Raw genomic sequence first — 13,744 nt, 5'->3', positions numbered from 1 at the left:
TCTCGATTGCCCGAGGTGACCACCTTGGCTTTTGTCAAGAGAGTTGTAAGTAGGAAGCAAGATTGCCTACGGCCACATCACCCTGAATGCGCTTGATCTCGTCTGATCTCGGATGCTAAGCAGGGTCGGGCCTGGTTAGTACCTGGATGGGAGACCGCCTGGGAATACCAGGTGCCGTAGGCTTTTTTCCATTATGTTGTTGGCTTTGGCGACCTGCTGTATTTTTCCTCTCGATTGCCCGAGGTGACCACCTTGGCTTTTGTCAAGAGAGTTGTAAGTAGGATGCAAGATCGCCTACGGCCACATCACCCTGAATGCGCTCCATCTCGTCTGATCTCGGATGCTAAGCAGGGTCAGGCCTGGTTAGTACCTGGATGGGAGACCGCCTGGGAATACCAGGTGCCGTAGGCTTTTTTCCATTATGTTGTTGGCTTTGGCGACCTGCTGTATTTTTCCTCTCGATTGCCCGAGGTGACCACCTTGGCTTTTGTCAAGAGAGTTGTAAGTAGGGTGCAAGATCGCCTACGGCCACATCACCCTGAATGCGCTCGATCTTGTCTGATCTCGGATGCTAAGCAGGGTCGGGCCTGGTTAGTACCTGGATGGGAGACCGCCTGGGAATACCATGTGCCGTAGGCTTTTTTCCATTATGTTGTTGGCTTTGGCGACTTGCTGTATTTTTCCTCTCGATTGCCCGAGGTGACTGTAAGGTGTTCGTCTTCTAGATTCCCCTGGATAGCCTAGGCTGGAGTGGCTCAATGGAGGTCCCAATCGCCGGCGAATAACCAATACACATACACTCCTGAGTACGTGGTAACTGATTACAAGGTTTAATGGGAGAGTGGACCGTCTTTTATGTGGTACTCTACAAAGCCCTGCCCTGTGAGGGGCCAATCGGGTGATTTACACATACATCAACAATTTCTTAACTCATGACATTAGTTCTTTCCTGAAATGAAAGTCAAAGGTTAATACAATCTTCTGACAGTTATTTTGCCCTTTCAGCATCTGCTGACTGACCATATTCTTGCGTAACCAGTCCTTATCTAGCTTTGTGCCTCTCAACAATGTACAGAGAAGAAAACACAGGCAGATGTTTTCCTGAGATATCAATATCTTGCATAGACCCTCTGGAGAGACATACAGATATCTGTCATCTAGTCACGCTATCTATATAGTTTGTCACGTACGCCAGTATGCTTGTAATTCTGAACCTATTGAAATGCAAGCCTAAGCATATTGGTACTAGATTTTGACTAGTAATTTCAATAGGTATCCCCTTATAATCCTCCCTTTGATCATTCTGTGATTTACATAATGATCATTCCTTTTCTAATTTAATAGCACAGGCTTCATACTCCGAACCCTCGTGCTCTTGGTTTTTATACCATACCGTTGGATCTTTAACAATGGAAGTGAGTTTCAGATCCTCCGGAGCGGCCGTGTTTCCCTTTTTACATAAACATTTGATTATCTTATAACAGGCATATAAAAATAGAATGAAGAGAATCACAGTGGCAATTGTCATGGCAGTATTTCGGAGCCAAGATATTAATCCCCCAAAACTAAAGCTGCTCGAGAATGGATCCCAGTTTTTTCCTATGTTTCTTGCCTCTTTCTGTAGTTTATTTACCTCTTCCCTGTGTTGGGCAATAACGTCATAGTAGTCTGGGACTTCGATGCTGGTATTATGAATCCAGGTACAGCACTCATAATCCTCAGTAGTCTCACAGAGGCCAGTAAGGGCTGCACTCATACTTTCTATAGCCAACTCATGTAGTTCTAGTTGCTTCCTAATTGCCCTAGTTTCTAGATTTAGTTTGGTTATGTCATCAGAATTCTTCTCCAGAATCTCATCAATTATGCCAGTGTAATTATTTAATCTTTTCATTAGGTCAATTCCCCACCCTGTCCAGGAAGGGAACCATGCCCAGGCCATATCTTTTTCTAAAAACAATTCTCGTTTATTACGGTGTCTAAGGGGATATCTAGGATGCATGCTAGCTTCAAGGAGGTGACTTCCCTTGTTATCCCCTAATACCCCCATGATAGGAACCAGGGCTGCAAGGTAACACCACCCCTGGGGTTTGGTTGGGATCCAGGGGTGACAGAGTTTGCCGCAGCATATATATGTGGTATTTCCTAGAGCTAGGGGCCGTTTATGGAACACGTTCCTAAGAGTATCAGAAAGGCCAGAGAGCATCAGAATTGACATTAATTGGTGTATTGTAGACTTAGTACTTGAGCTAAGAAAGTCTAAAAAGGTGGCATTTAGGGTGGGATCTGAAGTATGGAAGAAAGAAGGACTGTTAAGCGATGTCATTGAAATGTTCAGTTTTGCTTGTTTGCAAACCTCGGCTCCATCTGTGGTGTTTCCCAGTTGGAAACACCAGTCTGGGAAGTGGCTTCTACCTATAATTTGGAAAGTGAGGGTTTTATTTGAAAGGGTCCTAGTAACATTCGTTAGGACGATAGGGGGTGTTCCATTAAGGAGGGGGGTAAAATTCCAGGGGACTGCCATGAGAGGGATTCTAGCTGTACTGGGATGTAGCTTGCTGCAGATCCAGCATTTCTCAAAACCGGATTTTTGAGCATAGCTATATTTGAATTTTTTAATTTAATTAATCTTTATTAAATATATATGCATTTAGAATATACATACAAATAACATGCTTTTACTGTTGTAAAAAAAATTTTTTGCATACCCGCAGGGGATAACAACTTATCCTTTAAAACAAAGAAAGATACATTACATAATATCAAAAACATTACCATAACTAACGTACTAATTATCCCTAGTGGGCTACAGAGCTAATCCCTACCCCCCCTCCCCCAACCCTGTGCTTCGAACGCCTGCTGTGAGGTCCAATCAAGTCTACTCAACAAGCCAAACCAATAGCGAAACGGCAAGGAGGCTCAGATACAGTAATAAGAGTCTTCCGATAATCTCCCGCGCCCCACCAGGCCCGGCCTAGGTACTATACCGCCTAGGTCTCATCCTACGGTATCTCATCTAGAGGGTAGCCGATATCACGCAGCCATGGAATCCAAAGCGACTTGAATTTTTTAAGATTATTTTGTCTAATGTACATTGCCCGTTCACACCAGATCGTGGAGTTTATAGCATTTGTCCATGCGCTCAGTACTGGAGGAGTTTTTGCTTGCCAGTTCAGCGCAATCAAGCGTCTAGCCTGATACAGGCACCTAAATATAGATATTTTTGTCGCAACAGGCATTCTACTCGTATCCATAATCCCTAGTAGGCAAAGTCTAGCTTCGGGTTCCAAAGTAGTATTGAAAATCCTATTGATACTACGTACAATATCTATCCAATAGCGGTATAATTTTGGGCACTTCCAAACCATATGGATTAAATCTCCCGGTGCTCCACATCTAGGACACTCGCCATTGAGCTTTCTATTTATCTTCCTCATTTTTTTAGGGGTGTAATATGCTCTATATAGAAAAAGCTTATGGGACATGCGCTGCGATGGGGAGATGGACACCAGATTCCCCTGTGCTAAGATCTCGTCCCATTGTACCTGCTCAATTGGACCCAGGTCATCCTCCCATCTTTTCCTACATTTATCCAATGCCTCTCCATTCAGAACTTTGTCCTTAAGTCTTGTATATAGGTAGGAGATCTGGCCCTTTAATTGTCCTTGCTCGAGAAATCTCTGTATTAGGGGGTTCTTCTTCCTCTCAATTACAAGTGTGCCATACTGGGAATGTATCCCATGTCTCACTTGTAAGTATATATAAAATGTTTTATTAGAGATACCAAATTCCTGGCGAAGGTCTTCAAAAGATTTTATAATGTTCCCCTGATAGAGATGCACCAATCTTCCAATCCCTCTCTTCTCCCATTCAAGAGAGCGATCTATACTATTTAGTTCCGCTAGTTCTCTATTGTTCCATAGGGGGGTATACTCTGTTACCCCCCCCTGGTCCAAGAGTCGTTTAGCTAGCTGCCATACTTTCCTTGCTAGAACGTTAGTGGGACACTTATGGGCAAATGAATTAGCCTCCAGGACTTCAACTAAAATTCTATGGTATGCATTATTAATCATCAGTTTATGATTCGGATAGCTACCCTCCTCCAGTCCAGCCCCAGCTAAATGCTGGAGCTGGGCTGATAGGAAGTATGTTTTTAAATGTGGGATCGCCACTCCTCCCTTCTCCACGGGGAGTTGCAGCGTCCGCAACCGAATCCGGGGCTGTCTCTTTTTCCATATTAGTTCTCTAATTAATCCCTCGAGTCTGTCAAACCATTTCTGGTTAATCCAGACTGGTGAATTATGGAGGATATACAAAATCTGGGGCAGCCAGATCATTTTTACAAGGTTACAGCGTCCCGCCACAGACAAGGGGAGGCGACACCAGCTATTGACCTTCTGCTTCAACTTTGCCAGCAGTGGTACCAAATTCTCCTCTACATATCGATCTACATCTCTGGAAATCCAAACCCCCAAGTATTTCAGCTTAGATACCACTTCTAAACCCTCAACTCTAGGCAATATTAACTCTTCAGACTCTATTAATGGCATAAGGGCTGATTTACTCCAATTAATGACCAATCCTGACTGCTGCCCAAATTCCTCCATTAGCCGTACCACGTTGCTCAAAGTTGACCGTACCTCATCCACAAAAAATAGAACATCGTCCGCAAACAAAGCCAGTTTCTCCTCCTCCATTCCGCGCCGGAATCCCCGGATGTCAGGGCGTGATCTCGCCATCACAGCCAGGGGTTCCATCGCCAACACGAACAGGAGGGGAGACAGCGGGCATCCCTGCCTCGTTCCCCTTTCTAGGCAAAACATGTCGGAGAATAGGGTCCCCATTTTGATCTTAGCCCTGGGTCCCCTGTATAATAATTTTACCCAGTTGGTAAATTGGGTGCCAAAGCCGAAACGTTCCAATACACCCCAGAGATAATCCCAGTCCAGGCTGTCAAAGGCCTTAGTAGCGTCCAAAGCTAGTATAGCACCTGGATTACCACCGTCTCTAGGTATTTGTAGATTTAAAAATACTCTCCTAATATTGGAATTAGTTGTTCTGCCCGGGATAAACCCGGATTGATCTGGGTGGATTAATTTATGGATGCAACTATTTAGACGGGTTGCTAAGGCCTTGGCTAATATTTTTATGTCTGAACATAGCAGAGAAATCGGCCGGTACGACGAGACCTCTTGTTGGTCCTTCCCCTCTTTAAGAATTAAAATAATATTGGCCTCCCGCATTGAAGCTGGGAGTTCCCCCGCCTCCAATGCGTGGTTTAAGGTTTCCAGTAACGCTGGTATCAGCTGTTCGCTGTATTGCTTATAAATTTCCACTGGTAGCCCATCGGGTCCAGGAGCTTTATAGTTGGACATACTATTCATTGCCAATTTCAATTCTTCCAGAGTAAGTGGTAGATCTAAGTTCAACTTATCTTGGTCTGAAAGCACGGGGATATCTATTTGATGCAAAAAGTTAGTGGCCAGATCTTCACAACTCTGTACCGATGATTTGTATAATGTTCTATAGTACTCCCCCAGTTCCGTCATAACCTCGGAGGGCCTAAATACAGTGCCACCCTTCTGCGTTTTAATTGCCGATATTACTGTAGGGGGACTGTTGACACGAGTCAATAAGGAGAGGGCTCGACCTACCTTCTCCCCTTCGCCAAAATAATATTGGTGTTGGAAAATACGTTGATTCTCCACTTTTTTTAAGAGTGCCATTTTGTATATCTGTTGATTTTCCTCCCAGGTTTGTTGTTTCCCCGGCGATGGGTCTTCTACAAACTCTCTCTCAGCCTGAATAACGTTATTACGAATTTTCTCTTCCTGAGTTCGAGACTCCCGTTTTAGTATTGCAATTTTCTGAATAAATAGTCCCCTAATAAAGGCTTTAAGGGAATCCCAAACCATACCAGGGGCCGCTGTCCCTCTATTAGCCTGAAGGAATTCCCCTATTTCATCCCCCAAGAGGTTAGATCCATCAATTAGTTCCAACCAAGCGGGGTTTATTCTCCACTCTCTCAATGGGGCACGCACTCCCGTATTCAAAGTTATAACTAAGGGAGAATGATCTGAGATACCACGTACCCCATATTCTATATCTGTCACCCCTCCTACTGCCTCATTATTCCCCAAGCCCATGTCTATCCTTGATAACGTCCGATGGGTACTGGAGAAGCAGGAATATTGCCTGTCCTGAGGGTATTGCATACGCCAGATATCACATAATCCAACTTCCAGTAGAAATTCATGTAGTCGACCTGTTCTATTCCCAGCTGCGCAAGGAAACCTATCTAGGCGCTTGTCTATAATTTCATTGAAGTCACCGGCAATTATCCATGGAATGCCCATTTTGCCCAGGCTGAACATAAGAAATCTATCCATGACCTCTAATTTAAAGGGAGGGGGTATATAGATATTTGCTAGAATGTACTCTTGCCCCGCCACTGAGCAGTGCAAGAACACAAATCTCCCCTCCTGGTCTATCTGGGACTCTTTGCATAGAAAATCCGTACCTTTCCATACTAGCACACTCACCCCACGAGAGTATGACGAGGGAAAAGAGTGATAGTATGCCTGGAATTTACGATCATGGAGCAGGGGGGCCGTAATTGGAGTTAAATGGGTTTCCTGAAGAAAAAGCAGGCCAGGTCCCCTTCCCTCCGTCTCTAACATCACAGACCTGCGTTTCCTGTCGCATCATGGCAGCATACACTCTGGGTTGTGACTCCGCCCCCACAACCTGATAGGACCACATAGCTATAAGATGAAGATACGCCCCCCGCCCCGGCATTCTCTTATTTTTCCTCACCTGTTGGGACCGCACGGATCATCACCCCCTTACCGCTTCGCCCCAGCCAGGTTCTAGCCTCTCCTGGGTGGAAGTCCTTACCGGTACAGCCTCTAAAGGAAGCTAAATGGAAGGAACCCCACTCTGGTGATCTCAGGGGTATGAATACTTTTTCTCTGCAAACAGAGCATTGCCTCTATAGCCGTTGGAAGTAAGCCTTAAACAGGCTGAAGGCATAAAATAAAAAGATCGGTCTTTAAGCCTTAAACAGGCTTAGTACCTGCGGTGGTCTCCGGTTTCCTCTTCCTCCCTGGTGTCACTCTGTCTACAGCTTGACAGCATACTCTCTGCCTTCAGTATCTCTTGTCACCTTAGGTTGTCTGGTGCCTTTCCCCCAGTGTTGCCTTTCTGCCATTTTTTACTTCCCTTTGCTGAGCTCTGTGTCCCTCAGCAGCTGCAGCATTCTTCCTGGTCACTCTGCTGCTTTGCACATGCTCACTGTGCACTTTGGGCAGCCTGTGTATGTCTATCTATGTCTTTTCCCTTTTCCAAGATGGCGCCGGCGGCCGCACGGCTCTACTGAGCATGTGCGGCAGGGACATGACCCCGGCTCCAATTTTAAAGGGTGAAGATGCCTTTTTTTAACGCAGATGCCTTTTTTTGCCTGTATTTCATGCTCAGCTGAATTTCATGACTGCTGCATTTCTGTTTTTTCTGCCCCAGTTTTGCCTCTCTGTTTGGTAAGTATCTCCCCTGTATTTTTCTTTTCTCTATTCCCCTCTTGTTTCTGTTATGGCTTTATTTTCCTTACCCTTTTTGTGTTACCTGTGTCCTCAGGCTTCCCCTGTTCCCTATCCATGGAGACCACTGCTCCAGCAGATCACCACCAGCATAATAGGTAAGGGGGGAGGAGTTTGGTAAGTAGAGAAGATCGAAAAAGAGAGCAGGACGCACTAGCGCTACCTAAATGGTTAGCCCCATCAGGTCCGCAAGATCATCTCGCAGAGATTCCTCACATAGAAGTCGCTCTGGCCATAGGCGGAGCCATTCGGGTGGAGGAAGTCGCTCAGGGAAAGGGAGTCGCAGAAGGAGTCGCTCCAGGTCTCGTTCAAGGCGCAGCCATTCCCGCTGAAGAAGATCCCCTGATCGGAGGCACCATTCATCAGCAAGCCACTCCCATCCTTCTAAAAAATACCTGCCAGGTATGCGGGGCCATAGCCCTTCCAGATATGTTGGCATGCCGCAGGTGCTTTGAAGAAGCCACCAGAGAGAAAGGGCAAGAACACAGAGAGCTTACAGAGTCTTCTGCCCCACGTGTCGCTCCCGACACGGAATTATCTCCAAGGGGTGCTTCGCCGGCTCCCCCAAGTACTTCCAGAGAGCATGATTCTCCTTCAGATGAGGAAGAACTAGAGGCTTCAGTGGGCTTTGACTTCTCCCTAATAGAGCCTTTTGTGAGATCAGTGAAGGGGCCATTAGCTGGGAGGAACCCCAGGAGGCCCAACCCAAAAGGAGAAAATATTCCTCGAACCTGAAGAGAGAACCCGAAGCCTTCCCCTTCATTGATGAGTTGGAGGAACTTATCAGAGACGAGTGGCAGAGACCCCAGAAGAAAGCAAGTCTCAACAATCGGCTTGCCAAACTATATCCTCTAAAGGAGGCTAAAATTAATCTCTCGTGTCCCCGCCAGTGGTGGATGCATCCCTCATGCGTCTGGCCAGACGCGTTACGCTCCCTATCGAGAATGCCGTGTCATTCAAGGATCTCAAAAGAGCTTACCTAGCATCAGGAGGAGTATGCAGGCCAGCAGAGGTTCTTGTAGCTGTGGGTAAGGCTATTGCCAGTTGGTCAGCAAGCACAGAAAAGCTTATATCCAAGGCGCTGATCAGGACCAGATAGTTAGGGCCCTGCAAGAACTAAGCCTTGCAGGGGATTTTGTGGCAGAGGCATCTGTGGATGCTGTTAAGTCTGCATCCAGGGCTATATTGTCCTCGGTAATGGCCAGACGGGCTCTATGGTTCAAACCCTGGGCGGCAGATCCTGCTTCCAAATGCAATTGGTGCCGCATCCCGTATGATGGCGAGAACCTTTTCGGCGCAATTTGGACTATGCTATTTCTAAGGTCACTGGCAGAAAATCAGGGCTTATCCCCTCAAAAAGAAAGCCAAAGCTTCAGAGGTCTCCTCCCTTTAAGCGTAACCTCCCGGACAGGTACAGGGATGCCAAGTCCTACAGGCCTGTTAGGGAGTACAGAAGGCACTGGAAGGCCCCTCAAACGTCCTTCCTGAAGTTCCAAGACCCCGGCATCTACTGACCAGAAGTCCTTTTTGAGGGTGCGTCCGCCCAGCCAGCAGTGGTGGGGGCCAGACTCTCAAAGTTCAAGCTGGTCTGGGCGGAAACAACAAGCGACCCCTGGACATTAACCACCGTTCGCGTTGGGCACAGATGGTCATTCAGGTGACTTCCCCCGGGAGACCATTTTTGCCCAACAAACCTCCCGTCATCCCCGCAAAAAGGTTAGCCTTGACCCGATACGTTCAGGATCTGCTCCAAAAGGAAGCAATTACCGAGGTGCCCCTATCCCAAAGAGGTCGGGGGTTCTATTCCCCTCTATTTTCTAGTAAAAAAGAAATCGGGGGACCTACGTCCGGTCCTGGATCTAAACTTAAACCGTTCTATCCAGGTAGAAGCATTCAAAATGGAGAGCCTCCAGTCTATCCTCCAGGCCATAAATCTGGGGGAATGGATGCTCTCCATAGATCTACAGGACGTCTACCTCCATTTCCCTATCCATTCAGAACTCCAAAAGTTCCTCAGTTTTTCGCTAAACCACAGACACTTTCAGTTCTGAAGTATTCCGTTTGGAATTTCTACGGCTCCCAGGACCTTTACAAAGGTCCTTCTTCCCGTTATCGTGCATCTGAGGGAGAGGGGGCTGCGAGTCCACCATTATCTGGACGATATTCTCCTCCTCTCAGACAGCCGGGAGTCGCTGTTAGAGCATCGAAAGATCCTCGTCTCCACTCTGCAGAATCTGGGATGGCTCATAAACTGGAGGAAGAGCCAGACTCGGCCCACCCAGAGAATGATCTTCTTAGGAGCCCAGTTGAATACAGTGCAGCTGTCTCCGGAAAAGTCTTCCCTGTTGGTCCGGAAGGTGAAGAAGGCCATTCTAGCAAGATCCCTGTCGGCCAGAGTATGCCTCAGCCTTCTAGGCTCCCTATCAGCAACCATTACTATAGTCCGTTGGGCTCAGTGGCACACCAGACCTCTGCAGAACTCCTTCCTACATCAGTGGGATAGTTCATCCATGGCCCAGACGATCCGGATCTTGGAGACAGTCAGGCGCTCATTGCGTTGGTGGACTCGTCCCCACAACTTAAAAATTGCAAACACATAGTCATCCCTCCTCAGGAGGTAGTGACCACGGACGCCAGTCTAGAAGGTTTGGGAGCCCACTACCAGTCCCATGCAGTGCAGGGCCGTTGGCCTTTTTTGAAGTACGGGACTCGGTATCGAACGTGCTGGAGACGAGGGCGGCCCTCCAGGCTCTCCTGGCCTTCAGCTCCCCTTTAAGGGGGAAGCAGGTCCTCTTAAGGATGGACAACAAGGTTGCTGTCGCCTACATAAACAGACAGGGGGGGGGGGACCAGGAGTCCCTCCATGATGCGGGAAGTTCTCCCTGTGATTGAATGGGCACAGTTGAACCAGTCAGACCTGAGAACGATTTACTTTCAGGGGGTAGAGAACATCTTAGCCGACACGCTCAGCAGGGAGTTCGCCTCCAACAACGAGTGGTCCCTGAGCCCTCAGGCCTTCTCCCTCATCTGCCAGACCTGGGGTCATCCAGACATAGACCTTGCTGCGACTCCAGCAAACTCCAAATGCCGAGGGTTCCTGTTGAGGTTTCCCTTTCACTTAGCGGAGGGGACAGATTGCCTCCAGCATCCCTGGAACTTCCATCTCGGGTATATCTTCCCTCCGACTCCCCTGATAGCGAGATTTCTCTTAAGGCTCAAGAGATCAACGGCATTGGTGATAGCGGTGATTCCTTTTTGGCCCAGGAGGCCATGGTTCACCACTCTCCTACAACTGAGCACGGCAGACCCTTTTGCTCTTCCCCTGTCAGCCGACTTGCTCTCCCAGGGCCAGCTACTACATCCAGATTCAAGGAAGCTGCACTTGATGGCTTGGGGGCTGAGAGGGCTAGGTATCTATGTCAGGGCTGCTCCCAGAAGGTAGCTGATACCCTGCTCCAGGCCAGAAAACCTACCACCAACTGCACCTACTGCAGGGTCTGGGAGAAATTTGTTGCCTTCTCTCAGGACCTTGGCTGGGATCTGTCCTCCCTTTCGGCTCCTTTGATCCTAGAGTTCCTGCAATCAGGCTTAGACAAAGGTCTTAGCTCTAGTACTCTGAAAGTTAGGTGTCAGCTCTATCTGCCCTGACAGGGGTTAAATGGGCTCACGATCCCCTTGTTATGCAATTTCAGAAGGCCTGTCTTAAACTAAGACCACCTAGGAAGCCTTCCTTTCCAACATGGGACCTATCAGTCATCTTAGAGGTACTATCCAAAGAACCCTGTTTTTCGCTGGAAAACATCTCCCTCTGGCACCTGACACTAAAAGTCACCTTCCTGGTCGCAATCACATCAGCGAAGAGAGTTTCAGAGATGCAAGCACTACTGATTAAGGAGCCGTATCTGATCATTCATCCGGACAGGGTAGTTCTAAGACTCTTGGATCACTTTATCCCAAAGGTGGCACCCTCTTTTCACTTCAACCAGGAAATCAACTTGCCAGCTCTTAACACAGACCAGGGTGACCCTCATCTTCTGGATGTAAGGGGCAACATCATAAAATATCTTTTCCTGTCCAAATCCTTTAAAAGATCAGAGAACCTCTTCATCATTCCCTATGGCCTTAGGAGAGGTCAAGCAGCGTCGGCCTGAACCATTGCCTCCTGGTTGGTGAAGGCCTACTTGCTGAGCGAGTTGCAAATTCCTGAAGACCGGAGGGCTCATTCCACCAGAGCAGTGCCCACCTCCTGGGCAGCGTATTGTAGGGTCTCAGCGGAAACCATCTGCAGAGCGGCCACTTGTTCCTCCAGGAACACCTTTATCTCTCACTACAAGGTGGACTCAGCTCAGCTATCAACAGTAGAATTGGGAAAGTCCATTATTCAAGCCAACTTTTCTATTCCTTGCTAATAAATGTTTACCTTTGCATCTCCCACCCAGTCTGCGAGTTAATCCCCAGAGTGTATGCTGCCATGATGCGACAGGAAACCGGAAAATTGTATACTTACCTTTCCGTAATTTTCCTTTCCTGTCGCATCTTCATGGCAGCATACAATATCCCACCCACAAAGGTGATTCATATATACAGAGAATACCGGGGCGGGGGGCGTATCTTCATCTTATAGCTATGTGGTCCTATCAGGTTGTGGGGGCGGAGTCACAACCCAGAGTGTATGCTGCCATGAAGATGCGACAGGAAAGGAAAATTACGGAAAGGTAAGTATACAATTTTCCGGTTTCTTAGGGTCTCCCAAGCCCCTCACATTCCACGAGGTTATATTCCACCTAGCCATAGGCCCCAGTAGTATTCCTCTCACCCATCTATTCCAATAATTGATATACCCCTAAAGGGGGGAGGGTAGGGGGAGAGGGAACCGCATCCTCTCCCCGTCGCCTCCCTCCTACTCAAACTGTCCCCACCTATCGCCTTATCCCTCTCAGCATGCGTTCGAAGACTCCCTCCCCTCCTACCCCCCATCCAACCCTGCCCATCAGAGCCACCCCTAGGGGTCTCAATTGTAACCGGTATACCCATACCCCATTCAACGGTGTCCGAGCTCACTGGACCCCCACCCGATCATATCCCTCCCTATCCACAATAATTGAGAGATAAAAACATAGCCACTCCATAGTGCCAATCCTACCCTTCCTTTCCTTTCCCCCCCTCCCCCCCCTAAACCAAAGAGAAAAGAAAAAAAAAAAAAAAAAAAAAAAAAAAAAGGGGGGGGAAAGGGGGGGGACAACATATAGGTTCCCCCCCCCCACCCCACCCCCCCAACTCAACTCTAACCTCCTATTACCTCTATAAGTATAAAATTATGTGGGCTATCTATCCACCATATATCTCAGTGTACCATGGGCCAAAGCATTATACCCCAGCTTTAACCAATTTAGTTCGTCCATCTCACCCAAACGACAGCCATTTGGCTCCCTATTCCTTCGCCAAGATGGATTCACTAATTGTTTCTAGTGATAAACATACATAACAACACAAAATTATATTTACCCATGTAGTTGGCCCCCCCCCAACACCCACCCTCCCAACTCACCCCATCTGTGACCATGCCTATTCCCGCCCAACTTGTCAGCCTATAGTGTTCCCTTACTTATAGTACATTAACCAATACCACACACTCAGCTCCTCCGTCGTAGCTCGTTCACAATTAACGAAACAATATTATATTATCTATAAATTCGTCTATGTATCTATAAATTCATCCTATCATATCACAGTGCTCTATAATCCATAGTGTTTTACCATATTCCTAGTTAAATTATTGCGCCCTATTGTTACCCATCAGTAGTCTGCAAGCAGTAGTCTAGGACACCTTAATTCCACACCAAAGTAAGTATATAAAATATAAAGTATATAAAAATTATTCCCACAAATGCTAGTATCAGATTTTACTGTCTCCCCCCCTCCCCCCTCCCCACTCATCCCACCTTGCTCACACAGAAAAGAGAGAAGAAAAAAAAAAAAAAAAAAAAAAAGGGGGGGGGGGGAGGAACCAGCACAGACCAACTCTGGGTGTCATTAGAGGGCTCCCTTATGCTCCTCTAGCCAATTCATGGCCTCCTGCGGAGAACTAAAAAAAATTGTTGAGCCCAAAGCAGACACACGGAGACGGGCTGGGTACAATAAGGCATACATTA

At 47.4% G+C, this 13,744-nt stretch overlaps 1 long non-coding RNA gene, 2 other non-coding genes and 1 pseudogene across 3 annotated transcripts in view; 3 read left to right on the top strand and 1 right to left on the bottom strand.

The window, feature by feature from the left end:
* LOC143976057 (uncharacterized) overlaps positions 1 to 7,678 on the bottom strand; it is a 111,208-nt gene extending 103,530 nt beyond the window's left edge. Inside the window, exon 1 of the long non-coding RNA XR_013272481.1 lies at positions 7,073 to 7,678. This is a non-coding gene — a long non-coding RNA (uncharacterized LOC143976057). The remainder of the gene's footprint in view (positions 1 to 7,072) is intronic.
* Positions 65 to 183, top strand: LOC143979885 (5S ribosomal RNA). The gene has a single exon (XR_013274097.1). It is a non-coding gene; the product is annotated as a 5S ribosomal RNA (ribosomal RNA).
* On the top strand, positions 293 to 411 carry LOC143978086 (5S ribosomal RNA; annotated as a pseudogene).
* On the top strand, positions 521 to 639 carry LOC143977439 (5S ribosomal RNA). The gene has a single exon (XR_013273717.1). It is a non-coding gene; the product is annotated as a 5S ribosomal RNA (ribosomal RNA).
* Positions 7,679 to 13,744: the final 6,066 nt, after the last annotated feature.

The sequence above is a fragment of the Lithobates pipiens genome, unplaced genomic scaffold, assembly GCF_037356315.1.
Source record: "Lithobates pipiens isolate NorthernLeopardFrog02 unplaced genomic scaffold, aLitPip1_a1.2 Scaffold_13, whole genome shotgun sequence".
NCBI classification, from domain to species: domain Eukaryota; kingdom Metazoa; phylum Chordata; class Amphibia; order Anura; family Ranidae; genus Lithobates; species Lithobates pipiens.
Note: the sequence above shows the minus strand (reverse complement) of the source record. Positions and strands in the feature narration are given on the sequence as shown.